Below are 27,172 nucleotides of genomic sequence, written 5' to 3' on the forward strand. Positions count from 1 at the left end.
ACAAGAGAACATTACTCTTCAGTGGTTAAGACCTTGAGGGTAGAGGTGGGAGGGAGGTGGAATAGCTGCAATACAGCTTGTGTCTGCTGTCATTTTGCACAGTTCCTCTACTCAAAAGCTTATTATAGAGTCTACCATCTTGCATCTTCTCTGTTTCTTATTTATTACATCTGCATTCTTCCCAAAGTCTTAAACCACCTCAGTTTCCATATGTACATCTTTTCTGCTTCCTCTAATCTGGCTTTTGTCTATCTGCTGCCAAAAGCATTTTATATAAACTTGAGCCAGGCTTCCTAGCTATAAAAGTGATTTACAAGAACATATTAATATATTGTTCTTCTAATTTAAAATAAGTGAACTTTATGGAAAAAAAAATGCAATAAAAGTGGTGATGCAAGTGAGACTGTGAAAGCATCTGGCCAGTGAAATTCCTTTCTGGGAGGTTCCCTTCCTTCCCAAACTAGTACATGGAGCAGTTCACACATCACGCTGTTGCACGTTTCCTCTGTAACTAAAATTGCCTCATTATGTAAGGGAAATTGCTCTGTGTGCTTGTGTGTGGTTCTGTGTGGCAGTCTTGAGGAGAGATGTAAGTTGAGGAGAAGCCCAAATTAGAACATATTTAAAAATGAAAAATTAACCTAACTGCTTAATTCCAAGTAACGTTAAGAGGAAAGTTTGCAAGTCACTGCTATCTGCAGCTTCTTTGCAGCTTATGGCCTTTTCTAGCAGGTACCTATGTAAAGTGATTAAAATGCAGTCTCTTAATTTGTGTGAGATTTAAACAGCATGCAGTCTTCTCTGGCAGTTTAATATGTGTGAAACAATCTGCCATTCCAATCCCTGGAATTTCATGCTACAGATACATAAATCTATCCCCTTCCCTGTGTTCTTCTAAGAAGAACATCAGACAACACCCTGTACATGCTTGCCTTTGAAAAGACAGAATGGTAAAACTGGTTTCATGGAGTTCCTGTCTGAGAGAATACCATTCTTCAGACATCCTGGATATTAAATGTTTCTGCTTGTTCCCTAGAAAATTAAGTAGTAAAACAAGCTTGTGTGTATGTGAAACCAGTTATAGAAGGCTTCCAGCTGAAAGTGAGTTGTCTGCTTATGCACAGTCTTGAAAATGCGATTTTTTCACATAATGAAGTCTTCTCTGTTTTTAACATGGGAGCCTATTGGAAAAGTATAGCAACTGTTTGGGAGGATGTGGACCACAGTGTCTACAACAGCTGAATAGCTGCAGCTCACTTCCTTTACTGGTTCAGAAAGGTGACTGACTTAAAAGCAAGTTCAGCTCTTGCAAACAGCATTGAGAATCCTTTGAGCTCAAAGGAAATGTTTGATACTTCTGATATCCAAAGAATGCAGTGTTTCTGATAAGAGCTGCACATCATGTTTAAATTCTAAACATTTTATGAGTTCTGGCCCCTGTTTGAAAATAGGGTACTGTAGACAAACTGTGAAGTGACAGCTGAAATGTTCAGCCTCTTGATATAGATTTAAAAGCCTGTACTTAGTATTTGTGTTTGAAAATTTTGGCTGATACTTTTAGTCTCTACAGATACCTCTCCTCACAACAAGACATTAGATATAAACTCCAACCTACCCTGGATATTTATGGTTATATTTATATACTTATATAGAAACTATGCATTCCTTTATATTTGCAAGCAATTTTCCTGCGGTAATGCTTATTATCAGTGGAAGCATACAAAATTTTGTTTGCTGAAACCATAAAGGATAGCCTGATATCCCTTTCATTGATTTGCAGGAAACACGAGGCATGGGCTTCAGGAAATAGCTGCTGACAAGGATGAGATGTGCCACATAGACTCATGTGATACAGAAGAGGTTATGGAGGAAGTTAAATTGTTTTTAAATCCTCATTTTCTTACTGGTTGTGTTCAAGTGGATATTAATTACAAAACATGGGATCCCTGGAAGTAGAAGCACAAGTTCCCTTACTTGAGATAAGGCTAGCACAGATTTTAAATGGAGGCAAATCAGTCTTCTGTGTGGTTTGAACTACAGTTAGGAAAATAAAAAGCTTAGAAAAAGCTATGTTGTGGTATAGAAATATGTAATACAGACAGCTTTACTGCTGCTCTAACATTGCCTGTGTTAGAAAATAGGTGCATTGAGTTACTTACTTAGAGATATCATCTAAGTGAAGATGTAGTTGCTTGAAGTTTCCAAACAAGTTAGCAGATTTAGAATGAGGAAAAAGTTGTCCACAGCTAAAATGGGTTTGTTTTGTTGAGGAAGGTATCCGAGCATTATATGATTTATGATATATGGTAGTTAATTTAATGACAGCTAGGTAACACTGCTGTTTTTCTAGGTGTATGACTTTGGTCAATTTGCAACCACAATCAGTTTTTCAGTTGAAATGGATGTATCTAGAATTCATTTAATCCTCAGTGAGTGAGGTCAATCATATGAAAGATTTTATTTTTTACTGTACAGTAGTTCAGCATGATGGTTGGTAGAAGAACTTTTAAGTACACCTTTGATAAAATAATACTTTAATAGTTGGCATAGTATTGTCAAGACATGAAGCAGCATGCTGCTTTCCCAATGTATCAACACTGCAGAAGCTTTATGCTCTAGTGAACTTCAATTTGTAGAAAAGATTGTTGGGGTGAGATTTTCCTAACAAACAGCACATAGCAGTAAGAAAAAAGTGAGGAAATTCTGTTAACATAAGATTTGCATTAAAGAAAAGCTGGCAAATGGAGAATATGGCAAAAAGGAACTTGGCTTCTTTCCATGACAGTCTATGGGTTTCACTGTCCTGGAGCTGTGCAACTGGTTTTGTGTGCATGGGGCAGATGGGATATGACAGGCTTAATCTTGTTTTTCTTGTTGTTGGTGACTCACCTGAGCTTTAGTACATGTGATTTGAAGCACAGTGATTAAACAGCAAGGACTGAAAGGGCATAAGGAATGACATTTCCTGTAAGTCAGAGGGAGTGCTGTTTCCATCATGGTTTGGTATATAGCTGGGCGCCCGAGCAAACCAGGCCTTCTGATTTGGTATTTTCTGCAAGCATGTGTGTTTTCTGAGAACCTTTTTTAGACTATATCATACTTTGTAGGAAAGAAACGGTTTGTGGAGAACCAAAGAGAGCCCATTAAACTAGCTAACCTTTAATGACTCATAAGAATGGTTTGTGTCCTGCCCTGATTTACTGCAAAATCAGAGACAATCAAGCTGGCTTTCAGTCGAATTACTAATGCCAGGCATACACAACAACATTAAGATTGGGTTGCAGTGACTTCTTTCTAGCTTGGAACATTTCCATTTCTTGCTTGAACTGCAACTTTTGGGGCAGCATTTTCTCATCTTCATCTTTTGTCCTTTGGAAAGCCGATTGGAAACAGACTTTTGCTTGATTCTCTTGCAAGATAGACCAGGTGTGGTCAACACAAGCAGAAGTCGTGTTTGGCAAAAATAAAATTCAACAAATCTTCTAAACTTGGCTCATTTTAGATTATGGATTTGCCAGATCTTCAGTTTTTTGTTTTGTTTTGTTTGTTTTTCCTAACAAATTTCTGTTGTTTGTAATGTTTAACTTGAGGGCCTCATCACACGGCATTTTTACTGGCATTTGTGTCTGGGTTCTTTGGACTGTACTCACTTGTCAGTTGTCACCCTGGCACTTGTCAGTTCATTCAAGTGTATAATGCTCTGCATCTTTGACTTTCCTCATTGCTTAGATCATCCAGATCCAGTTTTTCTCTCTAGAGAAAAGTAACTATTTTACTTTTATCTCACTGTCATCTTTTCTCAGATTTTCCATTTCTTATCATGGAAAATTGCTCTAAGAAGGTCTTAGAATTACAATGTAATTATTGCAGTTCTTTTGGGAAGCTGAAAAATGAAGGGTTTTATTGGAAAATAAATTTATTTATTTATTTATTTGTCTTTATTGTTACAATCTTTTCCCTGAGTTATTCCTGAGGTCTTCAAACACAAGTTGCATTGTTTGTTTGTTTGTTTGTTTGTTTGTTTTCTCGTGTTGTGCTGGAATACACCCTTATTGTAGAGCCGTTTAACTCAAAGAGCAGATATGGTAGTTACTTGAATCCCTCCTCAATTCCTTCTTGTTTTAAACAAAATTATGGCACCTCTTGGTAAGCATACCAGTGGCTGCATTTTGTTGGAGGAACTTGGTGCGATTTAAAGTGAGCTGGCTTGACTGGTTGCTTTTCTTTTACAAAAACTGGATGTTTACTGAAGTTGTGAGGAATGGTGGCATGGGGAAGCAAGGCTGGTAAAGTGTTTCAGCTGGTAGGACTGGATCTGACCTATCTTCATTCCATTCTTTTATTGGGATCTAGTAACTTTCCTTTGCTGTCCTTAGTGTTCGAATTGTACCTAAGAGAAGCTTTGGTCAGCAGGCTCAAAGCAGCAACATGCTGGCGTCTGGGCTTTTCTGGTGAGGTTATTCAATGTGGTGGCAACAGAACATAATAGTGAACATGAATCATGTCTAATTCTGTCTTGCCATTAAAGTGTGAGCAAACAGTTGGAATTGTGTAGTATCCAGAAGGATGAACCAATGTTTCTGGCTCTCTAGGTGTAAGAATTGTCTCTGTTCAAAGTGGTGAGGAAAGCTTTAAAAGCTTTCAAGTTTTGGAGGGGAGGTTAAAATTGTAATTAGTCAGGTTTGTACCTGTATGCATCTATCAGTGAACATTTTATTTCCTGGCAGTTGTGCTTCCTTTGGCAGGATTTCATTCTTCTCTTAAAGTCAGTGTGACAAGCCTGGGTATTTGGCCAGTGTCTGAGAGGTAGAACTTGATCCATGATGAACGTGGAAAGTTTCTGTCCCAAATATGTCAGATGCATGCAAGAAGAGATCTTACTGTAGCACAGGGAGTGCTACATCATAGGCATCCCTTTTCTGTTCATCCAAACCTAACAATACCTTACCGAATGGGAAATAATCCACATAACACTCAACAATGGGAATAACTGGAAGGGCAGCGAGTGCCAGATGCAGGTCAGGAATGTCATTTGGTGCTTGGCATTTAACAAGTGCAAATATCTGTTGGACCTCAGTGGGCAGAATTAAATTTATTTATTTATTTATTTCTTGAAAACTAGAACCATATCAATATCCCCAAGCTGTGCATTTTGTGCAGATTATTCTAAGGACCTGTATGCATTGCAGCTATAGCAGACCTTGCATAACTAAAATAATGGCCATGAAAGTGCAGCTGCCTGATATCATCCTGAGTTCCTCAGCAGACTGCTACAGGTTGTGCTGAAATGCACGTAGTCTTTGTTATTATTACAGCATCAATATAGCCTCATAATTAGTGCAACTCTACTGGCTTGTGAAGCAGGCCAGTATTATAAAGGTTGAGTAGAGGTCTAAGTATTTGATTTGGTATCTTTAACAAATACGCCCAGTTTTCCAAGATTCATCCAACTTGGATACATCATAGAGAAGAAGTAGAGAAAGAGAAAAATTCCTGTTGGGATGAAAGAGTGGTAGTGCTTACATGGTTACAAATAGTCTCTTTTCATTCCATGCTTACACTACTTGACAACACTCCAAGTTCAACAGGAACTTCTGCAGTCCCCAGCCATATCACTCCAGTGGATACACAAATGCTTTAGAACACAGCAAGCTGAAAAACAGCATGTAAAATGTACCTTCAGTACCAGTTGTGTCTGCTATCAAGAAATGTATTACAAGTCTTGCGGTACTGATCAGTGGAAAAGGTTGAATTCTAAGACATGAATTTAATTAATACCAGCAGCACAGTTAATACACACACAGTTATTTATTGGATCACATATTAAATGTGTGACAGTGACTTGGAACAGCTGAATAGGTTTTGTTGCCTGAGAAAGAGGTCCCAACAGATGGTCTAGTGCAGTATCAGCTCTGCAGCTGTAACTGCATTAATGCAATCACTAACAGAGCTTTATTTTTGTTTCACAAATTTGTTTCTTTGATCTTGAATGCAGACCTGAAGAAATGATGGCAACAGGAGCAAGTTAGGCTGGTAGTCTATGAACTTCATCCTCCCTTCTCCCTGCGCATGGCAGTTCCAGCCTGCAGCAGCTTCTGTTCCAGTTCTCATCTTCCTTTCTATCTCAGTCATTTGCAGTGAACCTGGTGCATTGCAGTTGTGCAAGCAACTGATGAGGCTTGCTTGAGACTGTTCTCCTGTGTGACTAATTCAGGATTCCAAAATATTCAAGTTAAAGTGATTCTGGGGGCTTTTGACACCTGCCCATTAAGGTGTTACTATTTGTTACTATGACTCAAGTACAAGGTCACAACATGCATAACAGCTACTAGTAAGTTGCCAAGAGGAATTAATGCTAGTAACTGTGTGTCTTTTACTCCTGTCAAGTGCCATGCCTTGCTAGGCAAGAGATGCATACCTTCTTATTTTAATTTGATTCTTTCTCATCTTTGTTTGACCATTTACGTATGGGGAGTTTCCAGAAAAAGCTGTTCGTAAAAGCAGAGCAACACATGGGATTTCCAGTGGTGACTAAGTCTATGTGTATTGTGTAGCCATTGTCTATGTATACACAATCTAATTATTTCTGCTACAAGTGTAAGCATACAATGCTAACACCTTGGTTGAAGACAAGAACAACATTTTTATGTTAATCAAAGGAGTAATTGTACAACGAGTAGAAGTACTTTGTTTTTATTGGTTTTGATGTAGTTCTTGACTGAAGAACTAGCCCCATCTCAGATAACTAACCTTGTGATGTCACCTGCTTGGGAGGAAAGCTCTCAAATTTCTCACTCCCCAGTGATCAGCTGTGGAATCTCATCAGAGAGGGACACAGTAGTTTATGGAAATTTCTCTGCTGTGTGTGCACTGTCTGTTTCCGGAATCATTTCCAGAGCTTCTGCTCCAGACAAACTTCTTCACAAGGTACTCTGCCTCTGCCACACACAATAAACTTACTAGATTAGAAATCTGAATGCCACAAGCCCTTGAAACAGTATCATTGTCCTAACCAGCATCTATCAACTAATTAAAAAGCATTGTCTTATTCCCTTTCTTATCAGATCTCCCCAAAGGCCTGTTTTTTCTTGATTCCAGTAGAGTCAGGCCCTTACAGTGGGATTGCATACTAGACAAGGACTCTAACCTGGAAACAGTCTTTTAAAAGCCTTTATATTGGCTGTTTTCATTTTCAGTCTCTCATCAGACTGAGAGTACAGAGTGCTGGTTTATGTCTCTGTATGTCTGGGTTCCTAATGGCTTGGCACTATAGCATTAGCTCTTCATCTGGTGTCGCTGTATCTCAACCTGCTGTGGGTGCCAGCAGTTTCTGTGTAGCTGGGGCTGATGCAAAGTTAGGAAAATGGATTTTATGTCCAGTGTAGGGTACATTAAGAAGGATGGTCTGGATTCTCATTTGCACCACTGTAATGTTTCCAGCCATGTAGAGGAGGTATTAACAGCAAACTTGAATCCAAGATAATGGTTATAACTTTGAAACAGTTGTCTAAAACCATACCGATAGCTCCCTATTGGACTAAGTTACCAGGCATCCAATTCCAAGTTACCTATGCTTCTAGTTTAGAAGAGCATCTTGGAGATTTAACAAGTTCTAAATTGACTTTGTAAGATTCATAGCAAGTCTGCTGTTTTTCACAATCTGGGCACCATCTTGAATAAAGGTGTCAAACTGGAGCAAAACTACTGTCATCTGCCTATGGGATATTATTGCCTGTGCTGACAGCAGTGACATTCCTTCTGCCTGTGGCATCACCAGCAACTCCCAGTGCATGTGGTGAGACAATCAGTGCTGGGTGCCTTTACTGAACACATTTGTAGCTTCCTTTTAGGGTTAGATACATGACTGTTGCTGCTCAGATTTTATTATTTTTCTGTAGAAGCTCATAATTAAAACAAGCTCTTCATCTGCCCTGTCATGTAAACTATAGTCTGAGAAGTTCTAACTTAGTTGCTGTTTGCTGATGTGTGTCATCAATGGGATTTTCTTGGGTGATGGTGGCCAGTGTTGATACATGGAGATTTCTGGCTTAGCAGTCCAAATATTTACTGAGCTGAGAGGTGAGGCTGTGGTAAAGCACAGAAATAACCATCTCAGCTCCCCAGAGTGCAGTTTCTCATTTTAAGTCCAGAATCTCTTACCTTCTATGAAGACAGAAAACTTACATTACAGGACGGAAATTCAGGAGGATTCTAAGAGTACTTGAACCAACATGTTAGGCTGCATCAAGAGGTATAGTTTTATGATAATGGGAACCAAATGAACTGCTTAAGGGCAAAGAAGTAATTACACAGTAGATGAAAGTGTCTGACATGATCATTCAGAAATTAGAAGACCTGTTTGGTCGCATAAGTCATCTTGCTTAGGCAGTTAGTGATGGCTGCCTGCAGTATATGTCCCTTACCTCCCAGGTCAATGTGACAGATAAAGTCTTCATTGCTTGAGCTTGTTGTTTCCAACTGCAGCATTTCAAAATATGAGTCTGGGGATATGAGTGATGATTTCACTAAGCTGTATTAAATGTCCTTTTTAGTAGAGGATATTTGTCTTTACTGGCATGAGAACATTAACATCTCTAAACTTTGTATTCTAAGGGGAAGGCAACATACAGCAAAAATTGCTGTTGTGTAACTAATCACCATCCTGAACTACAGTCCGCTTCCTCAAAACACAGAAGTTGCTCCTTGGAGCAAATGATGCCCTCAGAAAAGGCAAGAAGACAGGTCCAGTCCCCATCCTCACTTTATGCTATGCAGTATGCACATAAGACTTCTTGTGTTTGACCTTCGCAGCTATTAAGCTGGAATGACTATCAGCATATTTTCTAACATTTTGTTGTTTTGGAAGCCAACATGATAGAATTTACATAATATCCATCTATGTTAAACTAACCCTAGTGAAAGGTAAATGAAGTAGTCAAATATTTGAAATCATGTGAAGAAAAGTGTTCGACCAGTACAGTAGTGGAGCATCAGTGTCACTTGCCTGTCTTTAGAGAATCCCAGTCTCAATGCTCCACAGAGTTTTGGTACCTAACATTAGACAGATGTCTGTGGTTAAGACATCCCATACTGCCTGATCTGCTGGAAGCAGTGTCTCTATGTTTGGGTCCATGTCTTTCTTTCTTGTATTTATTTATTTATTGGTTTCAGTGCCAGTTTAAACAGTAATCTTTGTCTGTGGTAGCAAATGGCAAAATGGATTTTTTTTGTTCTGTGATTCTGTGACAGTTTTCAGCTGCTGTTCTTTAAAAAGCAGAAAGGGCGTGCAGATTTAGGTAGCGTTATCACTAAGATACACTACCTTAACTATAAGCAGCAGTGCCTGGCAATGGGCACTTGGGGATTAACAGCTATATTCCTGTGCTGACAAGAATACATCCCCATTGACCAAATGAAACATCAGGATCATACACCAAAAAATAATCACTGTGATTGTCAAGGGACATGTCTTTATGTCAAGGGACAAACTCCTCACTCTGAAAATAGGCTCCATAATAGCGAATAGACTCTGTAATAGTGAACTCTTGGGAACCCATGGTTTGCTTTTAAGCAGGGAGTAGGAAGAGAGGTGGGGCATGAGGAACCATGAAAGGTTAGCTACAAAAAAACAGTGTACTGGCAGCAGGCTGACGTTCTAGAAAATGCACAATTTTAGGCATTTATTTTATACATTTACAAATCAAAGTTACTGTCATTAGTAACTTTGTTCATTAGGTGTAGAATAAAGGGGGAAGGGGGACCTTTTAGTCATTTGCACATATCCTAACACAGATTAATCCAGGCTGCAGCTTCTCTTGGTTATGCTAGGTCTGCCGGTTGTTGCAGTGCCAGACACCCACCCAGCTGCTCTCTCACTCCTCAGCGGGACAGGGGAGAAATAAAATGATGAAAAAGCTCCTGGGTTGAGATAAAGGCAAAATTACCACCATGGGCAAAGCAGACTCAACGTCAGGAAAGTTAATTTATCATCAGTTAAAACGGTGTTGTATGGAGAGAAACACAATCTGAGAAACCTTCCCTGCACCGCTCCCCGGCAGAACCTTCTGGAACCATCTGGAGCAGGCCGGAACCAGCCGGAACCGGCTGTGTCTGGTGTGAGGCAGCCCCGGCCTCCCCTCACAGAGCCTCTGCAGCCACCTGGGCACGGGTGCCGCATTTAACCGGTATTGTTCAGGTAGGTGAAGAGGCTAAAATAGCCGATAACGCTGGGCTGAGATGTAGGTTTGCAAAGGGCTGATTTCTAGGAAGTTTCTTGCAATTTTTGTGAAGTTTTGGACGGCAGGCTTCCCATAATAGCACTGTTGTCTTTAAAGAGTGGCAGGATTAGGGGAATGCGTACAGTCTGCACATCCTATTTGGTGAAGCAGAATGAAGTTAACTAGTCCAAGAAATGTAGCAGTCTCTGAAGAAAAAATCTCATCTGATTTACTGGAATCTGGTGAAAAGGTCAAATATCCTTATTTCCAGCCCCAAGCGAGTAAAGTATGGGTGAATAGGATGGGAGATGAGCATTTCAGAACCCGAAACGGGAATCAAGAGCTGTGGCAGCCCCCTGGACAGAGGCAATGTCCTGCTTTTGGGGCGCTGTTTGCAGTGAAGGAGGCTCTCTAAGAAGTAGAAATACTTCACGCATGTAAGTTGCTTTTTTACTAAAACCACTTCACACACAAATATGGCTTCATTTTCCCTTTCATTTGTGAAAAATAAATGCCAAGGTGGCTCAGAGGTGGGCTACTCTTAGTGGCCATCTCCTTCTGCTGCCAGCCTGAGCTCAGCTTCGGCTTCAGCTGTGCCTCGGCAGCGAAGCTCCCTGGGCCAGCAGGCAGGAAGGGTGAGTGCCTGACAGATCTCCAATAAGTGGAGCATAAATGAAAGATGGTAACTTCAGAAGTAATTGTGAAAAGTCATCTTCAATTTCAACTTCAGAATTAACAAATAAAAGCACTGAAAATACTCCATCTGGGCCCACTCACTGCTTAGGACATTTTAAAATGTCCATTTAAAAAAAATGGATTTTTAATTGTTGTTGGGTTTTGAGACTTTTTAGGATTTAGGTCTGTTGTTTACCTCCCAATTTCTTATCTAAATTTTACTTAAAAAGATTGCTACATATATATATTATTGATGAGTATATCTTTTAAAATTGAGATTTAAGGGAAAGCCCTTCTTTAATCCATGAAATCCTGTGAGATAGCAGGACTGATTTCATTGAAGAAATACTGCCGTTTGGCAAATCAAACCACTGACTTTATTGTATTTCCAGCCTTATGTTGCAATTTAGAAATTATTGGCCCAGTTTCTAACAAGTTAGGTGTGTCCTTCCTTATGACTGGGTATACTTAACTTACGCCGTTCCCACAATGGCAGAAAAAATGTGTATATGTTAAAATACGGCTTCCTGCTCTAAAGTATTTGATTTATGCATAAAAGTCTTATTTGCATGTCCTACCAAAACAAAAATAGTTCTATTTAAAATAGAGCAGCAAGAAGAATGGCTGCTGGAAGCTATAGAGGGGTTTGCGGTATTGCAAATCCAAGGCATGTGGGGGACGTGGTTGCTGGTGGGCGGTGACACAGAGATCCTCCATTGCACAGGGAGGATCAGAGAGTGTGTTTCATGTTAGAGTGGGTGTTCCTCTCTGCGGGTGTTCTGGGACGTCAGCTGTGGTGTCAGATTTTCTCCCTCCTCCTGCGTTGATGTGCTGGATGCACAGCACATCTGTCTGCTTAGCCTGATTCCTCTCCTGTAGCCAGCAGCACAGAGTATCAGGAACTACTCTGGAGCAGGTCCCTCAAACATCTCTTGTTGGTGTGAAGATTTTAGTGTCAGGTATTTTGAATAGTTCAAATATAAGCCATGGATCAATTAAAAATAAATGAAAGCATGCAATAACAGTCTGGGTCTGACAGTTGTTGAGGTGTAGAGTGATCCTGCTCTGAGAACTTGTCTGCAATGTGTATTTCCTGTGTTTAATTCCACTCTAAGTAGACTACCTGTAACTCTCAGTCCTGGCAATTTAATGTTGAAAGATTTTTTTACTACATGGCATAAATTGCACCTCTGTGTTGTTGAATGTTACTGAAACACAGATAGTCTTTAAGATACGTTACTGTAAAGTGAGAGAGAAGAAGAAACTGAAAAATGTCTGTACTCTTCTGCATTTCAAAAGACTTGTTCTGCAATTTGCCCTCACCTTTAAAAGCAGTAGCTAGAAAGCTCATACTGTGGGAGCCTTTGCTTTTAAATGCTGCAGCATGCATAATGCTCACTGATTGAACTTTAAGTTGGCAAAAAGGGAAAGCTGGGGGGGATGTAAGGGAACATGTGCTGTCCTTTGTAGTTCCAGTTCTTTTAGAAGCACTCACAAATAGCTTTAGTTTCTTTAGCAAATACAATGGCATCATTCTGGGCATGCCTAGTAGAAGTGTTCTGGGGCTAGTAAACTGTGAACAAACCTGTTTGCATTGCTGTACTGTACAGCACAGCACAGATAAGCCCTAATTGTTATGCAACTCCTTAGCATAAGCTCCTGGCATGGCTCACATGCTTCTCTTGTACTAAGACCGTCCAAAATAGCAACAAGAAAGCATGTAACTAAAGACACAGCAGGAGTGGAGGAATTCACCCAGGCCTTGGATGTTCTAAATATTGAACAATTCCTCATTTTAAACCTTCCAAAATGCTAAGCATAATGTATTTTCTTCGGAGCTTCTTCAAGGTAAGCAATTTCAAACTTTTCCTAAGTGTGGGAGTTTGTTTGGTTTAGCTTTGTTTTGAGAGACTTAGATATGAAGTCGTTCTAAGGAAATGTAGAAAGTAGTTGTCTTGAGAACTGATGCCCACTAAGTGAGTGCATTCACCAAGTTTGCAACTTGCTTTGCTGTGTTAACATTTGATTTGTTGTAGAAAGTGGTTATTTTCTGTTAGAATAAAGAGGAAATGCTTTTTTTTGGCTGTATGTTGGGAGATTCTTATATGATGAAAACCATAACATTTATGGTGCAAGCCACATCCGTAAACAGGGAGTTGTAGTGGCAGCAAATGCATTTTATGAAGCAAAAACAAATTATAATTTGTTTTTATTACATTTTCCTGAAGTGTTTGTTGTATTTTAAGCATACTAGATTGACTGATTGAATGCTACTATCATTGAAAACATTTTAGGTACAAAATAAATTACAAAATGTTGCACAGAAGTGTAAATTTATCTTTCATAGTATTAAAACCAGATCAAAAAATCGAAGGCTCAGTGATGGGTACGTAACTCTCTGGGGACAGTTTCATTCCTGTGAATCTAATAACCTCAGCAGTGCTGTGACTGAGGACGTGCTGCTGGCTGCTGTTGGGCTGAGGTGGCTGTTTCACGCGGAGCACCGGCTGTGGCATTCATCCTGTTCAGAGTGACGGCTCGGTGCTGGCTGGAGCGCGTGTTGCAGGTTTTGCTGGAAGCGTGCGCTGTGAAATGCCTAGATGATTTGGGGAAGTGTGGGTCAAGGGAAACGAAAGTTTAAGTGGATTAGCAAATATTGGATTATTCTGTGATCTAAAATGTTAGAATTTGAAGAGTGATAGAGAATTATGCTGACTTAGAAGGAACACACTTAAGGAACAGAGCAATTGTAATGAGCTGAATTCCCACTTGCCATTATGTTCTCACTGACACATTTTCACATCCAACTATTTCTTGGTAAAGTATGCTGCAGGATTGCAGCCACTCATGTAAAGTCAGCAGTAAATCTCAGAGCAGGGTGGCTCTGTGGAAACCAACTGCTGTTTGCTGGTACAGTGAGAAAAAGTTTAATTTTTCTACCTAAAAATGTGTAGAAAAATCGCCCTGCCCGCTCTGCCCTGCAACTGCCCGCTCATTCATAAAAAGCCTGTAACACTTCTAAGTGGAAGGTAGGCCTCATTTTGGCAACCTTTGATAGGGGGATTGTGTGGAGCTTGTCTTGAAAATTATCTACATTTGCATTGAGAATCTCAACGTACCTTTTTCTGAATTACTGTGTTACTGTAAGCACTGCATTCTTTGGGAAGTAAAAATGAGGGACAGGAAAAATACAATAGGAAGGTTTTTCTCCAGTACTGGGATACAGCTATTGTCTCATCATACTTGTATGGCTGTTTTATCACATGACAAGCCTACAACTTCAAAAATCAACTTCATAAAACATGTTGCTTAGGTGTATTTAAATATCTTTAAGGTGCCAGTGTATACTTCTCACTACTTAAGAGCATTTATTTATTTATTACAAAAACACCAGACATCTACGGTAGTGTTAAGACACTAGTTCTTGAGAAAAACGGGACCAAGTAAAAGTGGTAGCTGTCATCTGTATTATGTTGATAACTGGACCCATTCTGAAAATTACCATTTGAATTTGTAGCAGATTTGTGCCATCTCTGTTGGTTTCAGATTGAAATATTGACAGGTCAGTTAATATCTAGTGGTTTCATTTTGTGTTTATTGTCTTAAATCTAAGTTGGCTAAGTCTGACAGACTTTTTCCAAATTGGAAGGTAATTTGAGTGTATTGTAATTACAGTTTCATCTTTTTGTTTGTTTGTTTATGAATTTTTCTTGGAACAGAAAACTCTTAACTGAAAGCTGACCTGGAGGCAGTGTGTAGCTGTCTTTTGCTGCTCCTGTGCACCATGCTGCACTATGACATTCTTGTGATTTGGGTCATATTAAAATGACCCAAATAGCTTGAAAAGCAATTTTGAGGTCTTAACCATATTTCTCAGTCAGATTTTATTTCTTAAGATCCCCATATTTGCAGCTGGGCACTTGAAAATTATCACCCTCTCTTGACTGAAAGGCCAAACAGCTAATTATCCTGCCCTTGGCTTTGAGATAAATGCTGCTAACCCTAAGGTCACTGCGGTGCTCTGTGCCCTCCTCTGGAAGTCACATCAGCTGCTGCTGCTGCTGCTGCTGGGAGAAGCAGGAGGAAGTGGAGCTGGCATGAGCCTGCTCCTGCAGCTGCAGGAGGGAGCTGCAGCCCCCAGAATGCCCCCATCTATTTCTGGTCAGAGGGCTTGCATAGCAGCTGTGGCCCTAAAAGCCCTAGGTGTCTTTAGCAGCTTGGTAGGGCCTCCTTCTAGCATGACTGTTTTCTGGGAGAGCCAGGGATATGGAATAAGGCTGGACACTGCAGAGACACCATCATTAGCTATTAACCCAACTCTCCATCCTAACTTTTCATTCTTGCCCTTTCTAGATGTGAACTACTTGGAACTATATCTCGAAGGCACAGGACACTGGGTAATCAGAGCTAGTGACCATCCCATTCTGCCCCAATTTCACTGTCCCAGGCTATTTAAACTGTTGCATCCTTGCTTTTAGACACATAGGTACCTGCACGATATTAGAAGTGTACAGAGCTTGTGTTTATGTTAGGCCCACTACAGGTTCCTGCAGCTGGGATTTTACCATGCGTAACGGTGTGCCAGCATCACAGGTCCTTTTCACTGCCTGGTCAAAGTAGACACAAAATTGCTAGTGCATCTGATCTTCTGAAGATGTATCAGCAGTGACGTGCTGTTATATCTTAGCCAATCAAGATTTTTATCTCCTATAAGAATCCATTTAAAGGCTTAATATGTTTATTTTTGGTTCTGCCAAGATAAATAGAAAAAGATGTTGATGTTGTGACAGATGCAGTACTGCAATGTTTTCAGCTGATGGTTTGTTTTTTTTTTCTCATTAATTTAAATAACCCTTTATTTGAAATATTCTGTATATCTGTCCACTTGACTTGATGTGAAAATATTAAGTTTTCACAGAAACATCCAGAAATCAAAATGTAACTCCTTATTGAATGAAAATCAGAACTGGCTCAGATGATCCATAATTGGTCAGTTTTTGTGAGGTGCAATACCAAAGTTCTAAGGTATCTGACTGTTTTCTTTAACTTCAAAACCAGAAAATGCTGGTTAGTACTGCTGTATTTCATGATAGCCATAATAATAATCTTGTTTTCACTGTTGGCGTGGAGCATTTCTAAACAAGCAGCCTGTTGCAGTTATTTTCAATTCCTGTCTAATACCACTGGTACAGCAGTAAACAAGGCACGGATGCAGATTTGCCACTAATACCTTTAAAGCCTCTAAAATAGTATGGCTATTGTTCTCTCTGAACCAAAGCTCCAGGCCACTAATACCAGCTAAACAATTCCTGGCCACTTTAAAAGGCCAGTCTATGCCTGAGCAGCCAGGCGCAGGCAGAGCTTTTAGGAGCCCTGCTGCTGCTCTCATAATAGCTGTCAGAGCACTGCACTGGCATTTCTGCTCAGCACTGTCAGAGGCAAATGGCAAGGTTACGGCAGCATCCCGTTTTCTGATGTAGTGTATCTTAGGCAGTCCCACCAGGTGAATAGAGACAATGCTGGTAGAGACCCTTGTTCTGGGTACTGGTGATAGAGCTGTGGGCTTGCACATTGTAGGATTTAAAGGAGTGCCTTGTTGTGCATTCCTTGAAGACTAGTTGTTGCAATAAGAGCTTTTCCTAGCTTAATCAGAAAGGATAAAAAAGGCTCTGGGGGAACAATACCTAGGCAGATCATGTTTACATTTTTACAAATGGTTTGAGATTGCAGCTCTTGCTCATATCTCTGAACTATTCCCTATAAATTCAGTGTGTTCCACCCCTACAGAAACAGATTTGCTCTTAAAGCAACAGGTTTAACTAAATCTGGAATATTTTACCACAGCATACAATGATCTTCTTAAAGCAGTCTTGCACAGCTGTAGAACATCCTAAATTCATGTCAGATTCAGTTTTCAAAGTATTTCATGCATTTCTCTGTCAATGGCCACAACTTTATTTTAATTCTGGTCAGAAATCTGTGCGCCTTCTGCTCAGTTAGTTTTTGCAGCCTATTCAGCTTAGACTTTGGATCTGAACCTGGATTTGCTGATTCTTTCTTTGAACAGTATGCAAAGCTCAGATTTACATGCATCAGACTGAAGAGTTGGTCCACAATATATGTGTTTCTCTGAGGGATTTTTGTTCTGGTTTAAGAAATGAAATATGATATATGTAGAAGTTTTAGGTCTTGCATCTGTCTCATTAGAAATTCACTTATCCTGAAAAGTTAGGTGTCTGCCCACACCTTGTGTTTTATTTTTTTATGACTTATAAAATGACTGTCATTATTATGACTATCAGTCTTTTACCTGGGCTAGTCTTTGTCAGTTTCAGCCTTGGCACCTCTAAAATACCTGTAAAATGGACAGTAAAATAATGTCTGGTTATTCTGCTCTTCAGGTCAGCCTCTTATTCCCTACCAGTGAAACTATAGCAGAGATTTTTAAACAAGGAGTTCTGCTTTCAGGTGGACCTGTACCACTTCCATAGAGGCAGAGACCCTGCTGTGTCCTTGCAGAAGTCAGAATCTTGTACTGATGAAAATGTGCCTTGTCATCTGCAGGTGTGTTGGTTCTGTTATAAGCTGTAACATTGCTGTTACATATCTTGTCTTGGATGTACCATATTTAATTGAAAAATGGCTGTGGATGTTGCCACAACCTTTGCCTAAAAGTAAGGCATGACTGTTACACACAGCTGTTTTAAAAATGTGTTCATCAGTTGTTCGTCATCTTATCTAGACAGTGTGGTGTGTGGTATACTACTGTGATCTTTGAGCATGCTCAATTATCTGGCACAATGGTGTAGATATCTTAATGGTGTATTGACCTTTCGCATCCAGTGAGCGTGTAGAATCTCAGGTTTCAGACTTCTAGGTATCCAGGTGATCCTGTACAGTTGGATTTTCCGTATGCCAATGCTCCAGCTTTCTGAATAGCACCAAAAGCTATAAAGAGACAAACGCACCATCTCAGTGTTGGGTGGGAACTGCCTTATTGCAAAACTAACTGAAAAAGACTGTCAATGTTTAGCTAATGAACTTCTTCTAGTACAAATTAAACCAAGCCAATATAGAGCTGGAGCTGAAATGACAATCTGACAATGTCAGCTTAGATCCTATAGTAACATCTATGGCAACTCATACTACCTGACTAACAACTCTACAGGTAAGACCAGAATACACACCTGTTCATTAAAATCTTAGAGGGCTGCTAATGTCTCATTTAATAAGCAAAACAACAAATTTGTATGATTGCACATATGGTTGCAAGAACCCCTGGGTTATATATACATTAGAATGAATATCACAGTCAGTGCTGTGAATGTTTAATCTTTCAAAATGTTAAGAGTCTTGTGTTTTTAAATGTCTTTAAAAACACAGCTAAATGCCTCTATGAAGGTCTTACTTTCATAGGAACTGAAGTAGATGTAGGTGAATGTTCTTCAGTCTGAGATAACTACAGCCTCTTAATTTTGTCCATAGAAAGTAAAATGTTTTTGTTAAAGTGCATTTTTCACTGGCACAATGAGTACGATGGCCAGAGTTAAATTTTCTAATAACAGTTTGGATACTAAGGAAGGGTGAGAATTTATTTATTTTACTTCTGCAATGGCTTCCATCTAAAAAGCAGTAAGTTGTTTTCTGATGGTGAATTAAGCCATAGAGTATATGGCAAATCATCAGGATTGAGAATTTCTTACCTCAGACAGTTTTGTAACATTGTGTAATACCAATGTACCTTCTCAAACCAAAAGTACTGCATAGTGCATAAAAAGGAGCAGTCTGCATGGGGAAGAATTGCTGCAGTATGTGGAAGAATGTGATACCAGATGAGAATACAGAACCTATACATTTCTGTATCAGAAGCAAATAAATTGGAGGGATTAAGCTAAGAACTCATTCACAGAACAGATTAGCCTGAAAATACTATTGACTGAAAAATGAAATGAGGTTTGGATCATTCTCAGCTATTTTGTCAGTGAAGATATGTTATTAAGGAAGTGAAGTGTCAACTGAAGTCTCACTATTTCTAAGTGAAAAAGAGAGTGCATTTTGCCTCAGAGGGACTTAAGGAGAAATAAAGGAAAAGGTAGAACTGTTTAGCATGCAAAAGTGTCTCTGAAAAATAAACGAGTCTTTGACAGTAATGGAAACTGGAATTAATGGCAGCCAGGTAATTCCTGATTAACCTGCCTGTATGTATGTAAATTATCAGGGGTGATAGACACGCACACAGAGGCACCATCTGAAATCTTCAATACCAGAGTGCTATTATTAGTCCAGGAGGGTGGAAGCAAATCCTGCATTCAAGCCATTGACAATTGGGATTAATACTTATTTCAAGAAATAGTAATGCCTGTCGATTTTATTGCAAGACAGACTGATCCATGGCTTACACTGTAGAGGATGTCCACTGAAGAATGGCTATAACAGCCAGTGCAATTAAAATGCATTCACTGATGGGACTTTACACATACATCCATTTGCTCAGCCTTTGCTTGAGAGAAGATAATACAGATTACGTTTGTGGAATTACTTGGACTTCTTCGCCTCTAGGATTTTTTATAAATTTAGTCTTAATATGTGACAAATTGTAAGCTATATCTGTTCCAACAAAAGTAGGAATTTATTTCTTAGAAAAGAGAACTTTGCAGATTAGAGGAGTACATGTGAAAGGTAACATCCAGGACTGAAGAATGGTGTGTTTACAGGCGAAAGGGTGGGAAACCTCCTGAAGATCTTCGTCAGCTTTTGTGTAATCATGTAATCAAAGCTCATATTACGTTCAGATCCAGATTTCCTGCAGAGTGGTCATTGGTATCTTGTCAACAGCCAGCAAAGGGGCAATTCTGGTGATATGGCAGGATGTGTTGCAAAGAAGTCAAGTTGCTTGGGAGTCACAGTTTCTTTTTCTCTTCAAAGATGGAATCCTACAAAGCAAGAGTAGGGCTTGCTGCTGAGAAACTTTCCGTAACGTTATTGAGGTCATACAGATGAGCATTTACTTAGATTAAACAGAATTTCAATTAACGTGATTGCAGTCTAGTAGCACTTAAACAATGTTCCCTAAGAAAAGGTTTCACCCTGTACACAACATATAAATGAAGAATGAAAATCTGTGTGATTAAACCAAACCACAAAGTTAAAAATTACCAAGACCTATACATAGCCTTAGGTTTAACTTTTGACCCCACGAGAATTGTTGCCTGAATAAAAATCCCAGGAGACAAGACAAGAGTTTGCATGAGATTAATTGTCAATGACAACATTTTTGTGGTTTAATGCAATATGCAAGACGAAGATTAAAATAATGAACACCTTGCAACACACAAGCACTGCTGGTATAGGACAGCCTTGTTCCAGGCACTTCAACCAGCTGGGTCTGGAGCCACTGGAGGTATTTTATACATATAGCTGAAACGCTTCTCAGCTGAAACATCACCTTTCATATCACAGAGGTAAAAAATAAAGGTGAAATACTGATGTAGTCTTCAAAGGATGAGTTATGCTAAGATTACAGGTGGAATTTCATGCAGTGCTTGCTCCAGCAATGGATGGCTCCTTATGAACAATTCTTCATTTCAACTACCTTCCACTAAGCCAATTTTCTAAAATGATGCTAAATAGGTGGGGGCTAACAAACTATCTGATGCTCTTGGAAATTTCCCATGGTAGGTTTGCCTCATATTCAGTGCCCATGTGCCAACAGTGACAAATTGAGAATAACATTTATGTTTGAGTGAAATGCTACTTAGTATATACAACCTTTCTGAAATAAACAAGATAGTTGCTTTTCCTCTTCAGTGGGGTCTCATAAGCATCTTTGCTTCTCTATTACAAAAAAAAATATCTCTTTTTATAAACAGTGATGTGGTCGTGGAGGGCCTTGGATAAGCCTTGTTTGCAGAGCCTGGCTCTTGCTACTAGCTGAAGCTCAGCATTTTGAATAGACAACTCTGATCAAACTTACAATTTGACCTTTTCAGTCTTAATACAACTTCAGCAAATCTGTTTACAGCAGATAAGCATCAAATCCTGTGTATTCTATGAGTTTTAAAAAGTGGTTGAATATAATAATTTAAGATGCAAATAACCAGCTGTATGAAGGAACCAAAGTTTATGTAAAGCAACAAACAACAATTTCATGACTGTCACCTGAGCCTTCAAAGGTGAGCAAAGTCAGGTTGGGCTAACAATTGTAATTTCTGTAGTTCTGGAAAGAAAAAAAAACATCGTTCAGCTTATAGTGTGTCCTTATTAATGGAGATAAACTTACACAGTTTACATAAGGAGTGAATTATTGTCCATCTCAAATTCTAGTTTATACATATTCCAGTGCTTAGTGACTGGAATATAAATGAGAATATATGTCATTAAACAGTATGTGGGATAAACTTCATTCATTTTTCATTGGAATTGAGATGCATGAGATGAAAGTCCTAGGGATCTCTGTGATAGAGAGGGTAAAAATGATGGGAAGATAACTGTGACTAGGATAGTTAGAACTGACTGTAAAGGAGACTGTATTTTTTGAAAGTGAACCTTAACATTGTCTAATAAATGTGACCTCTCTGTTTTCAACTGACACTGTGCCTTCAGTAGATTTAGCTCAGACCACATTGCTAGATTGATTGCTCTGGCCAGTTAGGTCTAATACTGATGGTTAGTGTGCAGGTGGCTTTCAAGTGGTGAAAAGAACTGGAATGTACTTGAAAGCACCAGCAGGCAAAAGTAATCATGACCAGATGGATAAGATGATAAACTTTCATACTGTTATGAAAGTTATTCTAGGGTACCTGTGGTTGGTACAGTGCATGAGCTGGTATCAGATACCATACTGCTACTAATTATAATAGTTTTTTATCACAGTTTCTGTAATGCATGCTGGAAGGTGATGGTAGTAGTATGCATGAAGGTAATTTTAAAGCTCTCTTTCTCTGTAGATTCCTGCAGTTTGAAGCTTAACATCCCAGGGTGAAGATTGATCCCAGCTTCAGGAGGCTGTTTTGAAACATAAAGGTTTAAATATTTACCATCAATGACAATGATGACAACTATTTCTTCAGAGAGAATGGGTATTCAGGAACTGCAGGTCATGCCATAACACCTCGGCTACCTTGTTTGCTGATGGTGAAGTAACATGGGAAAGACAGGGACTGATGTCACAGCAAAATCTGCTTCAATGTCTGGGTAAACAAGCAAACCTTGAGTTTGCATAGAGCCACTTCTGTCATGCCTGTGCTCTCTCTCACCTGTTTGCCAACTCCTGTTTTGGCACATCTACCACTGTTGCAACAAATGTTGGTCTGAATTTTGAAATGACCATCTCCCAAATCAGCTGTGGGGGTGTTTTTTTGTTTTTGTTTTTGTTTGAGAAATGCTATCTGATTTATATGAGGAGACGTGAATGCTACCTTATTCTAATTTTGGCCATCTTCAAAAGAATCAGGCTATTTGATTGCCCTTCATTTGTTTATGAAATGAAAGTTTCTGATCCAAAATAAAACATGTAGTAATCCCAGAGGTAATATCATGTGTTTCCTGAACAAAAATGGAAGTAATCTATAGAATTACTTCTAAAAATTAATCTCAAAGACAGCCATTTTACACTGCTATATCAATTTACATATAATAAGATATGTATATACATATTATGTATTACATACATCCTATATTGCTGTATTTCACCATTTCAGCAAAAGAAAGTTTAAAGGACATTCCAATTTATATATTTGAGTGGAAAAGTCAGAAATGTGGTGTTGCAGTAAGAGAACAGATGACTATTGCTGTAGGGGCATGCAGTTATGGTCATAGTGTACTCCACAGTTATTTTCAGTTACTGAATTTACTGCAGAATTATATGGCTGATATCACCATGTAAAAAGAATCAACTGGAAGCCTAAAAAGTCTTGTGCCTCTCCCTGTTCTCTTCTTTTCTTCATTTGCTCCCCAAATACAACAGAAAATAGACAAACATCCCTGTATTTAAACAAACAAACAAACAAAAAACAACAATAACAAAAAACCTGCTTCCTCAGCTTTTTTCATCTTTCTGTCAAGAGCTCAGCTCTGCCCATTGCATTCTGCCGGCTCGGCAGGTTCAGCTGGATGCTGCCGGCTCTGTGCTGTCGCTCTGTTTTGTTCAGCTCCATTCTGCCGATGAAGCAGCTGTGTCTCAGTGCTGGGGGAAATCAGTCTTGTGTATCTTTTTATTTTTCTCTCTTGGGTATGAGGTTTAAAATCCTGGAAAACTATGATCTACACAGACAGTTCTTAAGAGAGGAAAGGAAGCCAAAGTCAGCTTGAATAATGTACTCCCAGAAGTCCTCTTTTCTGTGAAGAAATAATTTAGAACTCTTGCTAAGATCCTTGGCCTTCTACCATCACACCTGGCCTCTCTCTGTTAAATGCATCATCCAGCAGGCGGTAAGAGCATGGGCCTTCACACCTTGTTTCTGGACTGCTGTTTCTTGCTGGCTTGGTATTTTCAGTTGTTCATCATTCAGGCACCGGTAGCTAATGTCACGGGTCTTTGCCAGAAAGCCTGAAGGAATTGTAATAATTGTGATTTGCAATGTCTTTTATTCTAATTAATTAATTATTTTTTCCATTTTGAACCCTTGTAGTATTTGTCTTTCTGTGAGACTTCTCAAAATAGGCCAACTTTTGCCTGTTTATCCAAATCATGATGCAGGCATTTGCTAAAAGTAATATGGTTTTGATCTTGATGTACATTCATAGCTTTCCCAAAGCTGAGAGTTCCTATGGCAACTAATTAATAAAGATTAGCTTTTCTTATGGAGTTTAAGACTCAAGTACATCTTGTTTTGTGATGTAGATAATCTCTCCATCTCCGTCTGCTTTTGGAGACTGGGTCTTGTCAAAGAGGTGGCACAGATTGTCACAGGCAATCTGTTCTGATTTATAGCCAGACTCGGAAGACCATTAGGGGTGAAATCTTTTTGATGGTTTATACTTTCCTAGTTCTTACGTTTGTCCACTTGCTTGTTTGTGAGTAGGTAAGTTTCTCAGCCCCTTTAGGTTTGAAGCACACAGAAGTAAACCACGCTCCTTAACTTTAGCTATCTTTTTAAAATTAGCCAAAGAACAACCTGGGTCTACAGTCACCTAGGTTGTATTAAAAGAAAGGTATGCAGGTGAAATGCGTTGAAAAGAGTATCACTAGAACTTCTTCAACAAGCTGGATGTTGCCTTGTCAAATTATTTTCTGTACTAAGAAACAAATACTTGATTTCATAATTAATCTTTTTGCAACTTCATGGTTGCTAACAATGCTGTTATTGTCTATGCATGGGAAAAAGGAAGACACAAATATAAAAACTCCCTTATTCTTATGTACTTTGAATTTCAGCTGTACATGAGAAACATCTGCTGTATGTTTCAACCATGCTTGAGTGCATAATTTTACTTGAATATCTGACCAACTTAAAACTCATTTTGTTTGCTAAAACAAAGGGATTTAGATGAAAGAATTTTTAGATTAAATCAAAGGTGGTAACTTTTTACAGCCTGAGAATACAGATTTTGTATCCATGCATTTCTTGTCTTTCTGTATCAAAAAAAAAAAAAAAAAAGAATGGCAGTCTATCTCAAGTTTTGTTTTTTATCTCCCTTTCTATCTGCACCTTTCTCTTTTGAATCGGTGAAGTTGTGCCTGGCAGTTTTTGAGGCTACTTCAGTCCTGTGTTAAGCTATGAGAAAATTCTCCCAGTAATAATGGTTTAGAGCTGCATAAGAGTGGTAGCACTCTATTGACTACTTTAGAATTACAATTCAGCAAAATGTTTTGTTTTGCCTTGACTTGTGTACCTTCTTACCATGTAAAGCATTTTTTGCAAGTGAAATCCTTTCTAATGCTTACATTTTATAGTCTTGTTGGGTCTTTCAGCTAGCAGCCAGGTACCATAATCTTTCTGATGTACTGTCAGTGGAGTGAACTCTGCTTTGTCTGTCATAAACCTTTTGATAAAAAGGTAGTCTAATATGATCTCAGAAATTATCTCCTGAATATGTTGCTTTTATCCTTCCTTTAGTACAGCAGCTTCTTTCACTAGGCTTGCAATGCAATAAGCAAGGCTTGACTGACAAAACAATTTTCTATAAGGTATCTCAGTAGCCGTTCAGTGCCACACCCTATTTACATGAACTGTGCCAAGTGCTTTTGGTGCCCTGGGAATGAAGACCACACTCTTGAAAGTTGAAACGTAAGCCAAGACCACCCACAGCTAGAAGGAGGCATGCACTTGCCAACTGAAAATGTTCTGATGTGACATCCAGCATCACGGCAGTGTGCATTGGGCAGAATGGCAGTAATAGGCAATAATGTGGAAGCTGAAAGGCAGTAATGAATTAGACTGTCACATGTCTGTGGAAAAGCATGTTGCTAAGTGTAGCACAAAGGTCTGACTCTTGCCAAATTTTGAGCGGCTGTTTTTCAACATTTCTAATGCAGTCACTTCATCCCCACATCAGTATTTAGAGTCAACCAGAGAGCAATGGAGGAGTAGCCTGAGTTGTGTTTCTGCAGATGTGCACAGCTGGACAGTGCCCTACAGGGCTAGGAGTGGAGAAGCTCCCCTCCAGGGCCTGTTTCAGCCTGGGGCTCTATTTCCCCTGCCAGCTGCAGAGAGGGGCCTGGTTCTTTTCCAGGGGATATCATCATGGAGTCTTTGAGCCAGCAGGGAGGATGTCTGCAGTGCTGGTGAGAGAGCTGGGCTAATCTTTACCCCAAACCATACCCCAGCCTATGTCAGGACAGGGCAACAACTTTAACTAACCAACTGCAGCTTGGATGAGCTGTGGTCCAAAGCCTGGCTCGTTCCTTGTTGTTTCTTGTTGCCTGATCAATACCTCTAAAATCCCTTAAATGATATTCTAAAATCTTACATTTACATGCGTTGCCAAAAAGAATGAGATGTCAAAGTAGAACACAGTTACACTGGAGACTATTTAATTCCTCATATCTGAAACTACACTTGTGGAACACTGCTGCAATTAGTGGCATATGGGTTTATGTCAAGGAATCATATTTGTTCTGCATTTCTGGCACTGGAACTGGGATGATAGTTTGTAAGGATGTCATATGGAAATACACAAAATCTGCTTTTGCTTCACAAAGCATGTGATTGTCATCGTCTTATTCCTCTCATAATTTCTGTTTCCATTTTGACACATCTATGCTATTTGAAGAACAAACTTTCCCCACATTGTTAACACTGAGAGTTCAGTGTTTCAAAGAAAAGGACACTGCTGCTTCTTGAAAAGAACCATCTGAACTGGGATATCTGCAAATGCAGAGGTTAATGAAAAGGCAGCTGCCTTCACAAGTAAGAAACATGTACAGGAAGTATTTTCATTGGAAAGACTAATTTCACTACTGGGCTGAATAGATCATCCCCTCTGTTTTGTACTGAAAATTTTACAGGGTAAGAAGTTTGGCATCAAATTGTTTGAAAAAAGAAAGTTTTTCTCATTTTGTAGATGGGTAAGAATATTTATTCTGCCTTTTCTACAATCAGAAATAATTTCCTTGCTTTTACTCAGTTTTGGCCTGTAGAAAAGGAATGTATGTGGCCTCTTTACAGGGGTAATTTTTTTTCAATCAGATCAGCATCTTAGACAAAGATAAAGACAGATTTGAGCTTGAGGGGCTAAAGCTATGTTGAAATAAATAAAGCATTTGTAAGCACAAGGCACTTTCTGGAGAGATGAATATGCTGGTCTGAAAGCTGGCCAAAATATGTTAAGAAGGAACAGTTTCTCCTGCTGACATGTTTGGACAATTTACATATGATTTTCAAAAGAGACTGTTTTCAGCAGTGGGGGGTTAATAGGCTACATTTCTATGCTCAGTCCATCCTCAGCTTGAATTTATGAACAGTATAGAAATTAGTTAGACATCAAAAACTGGGACATTAACTGTAACACAACAGAAAAACTAAAGAAATTCTGACCACTCAGTATTAGTGTGAATTACTGTTGCATCTATCTGACACTACAGATACCACCTCACCCTTCAAAATAACTTGTGCTTGAAAACAAGTTCTCAGGTAATCTGGATCCTCAGGTAACACCCTCCTCCCTTGGGACAAGGAGGAACGAGAGGCAGTAGGCTGTGGTGTTCATGGGCAAAGGGACCAACCAAGGCATGGGGGCAGATGTGAAGCAGGGGCTGTTGGGCAAAGGGGTCTTTAGAGTAAATCCTCTTCTTATTATCCATGCGTGCACAGCATTGCTAAATTTGAGTGATCTTTTTA

At 39.3% G+C, this 27,172-nt stretch overlaps 2 protein-coding genes across 3 annotated transcripts in view; both read left to right on the forward strand.

Moving 5' to 3' along the window:
• PLEKHB2 (pleckstrin homology domain containing B2) overlaps positions 1–27,172 on the forward strand; it is a 367,257-nt gene that overhangs the window by 130,346 nt on the left and 209,739 nt on the right. The window lies entirely within an intron of this gene.
• The window catches only part of ARHGEF4 (Rho guanine nucleotide exchange factor 4), a 211,258-nt gene that overhangs the window by 31,989 nt on the left and 152,097 nt on the right, over positions 1–27,172 (forward strand). The gene's annotated exons all lie outside the window — the stretch shown is intronic.

Source organism: Anas acuta, chromosome 9 (assembly GCF_963932015.1).
Source record: "Anas acuta chromosome 9, bAnaAcu1.1, whole genome shotgun sequence".
NCBI lineage: Eukaryota > Metazoa > Chordata > Aves > Anseriformes > Anatidae > Anas > Anas acuta.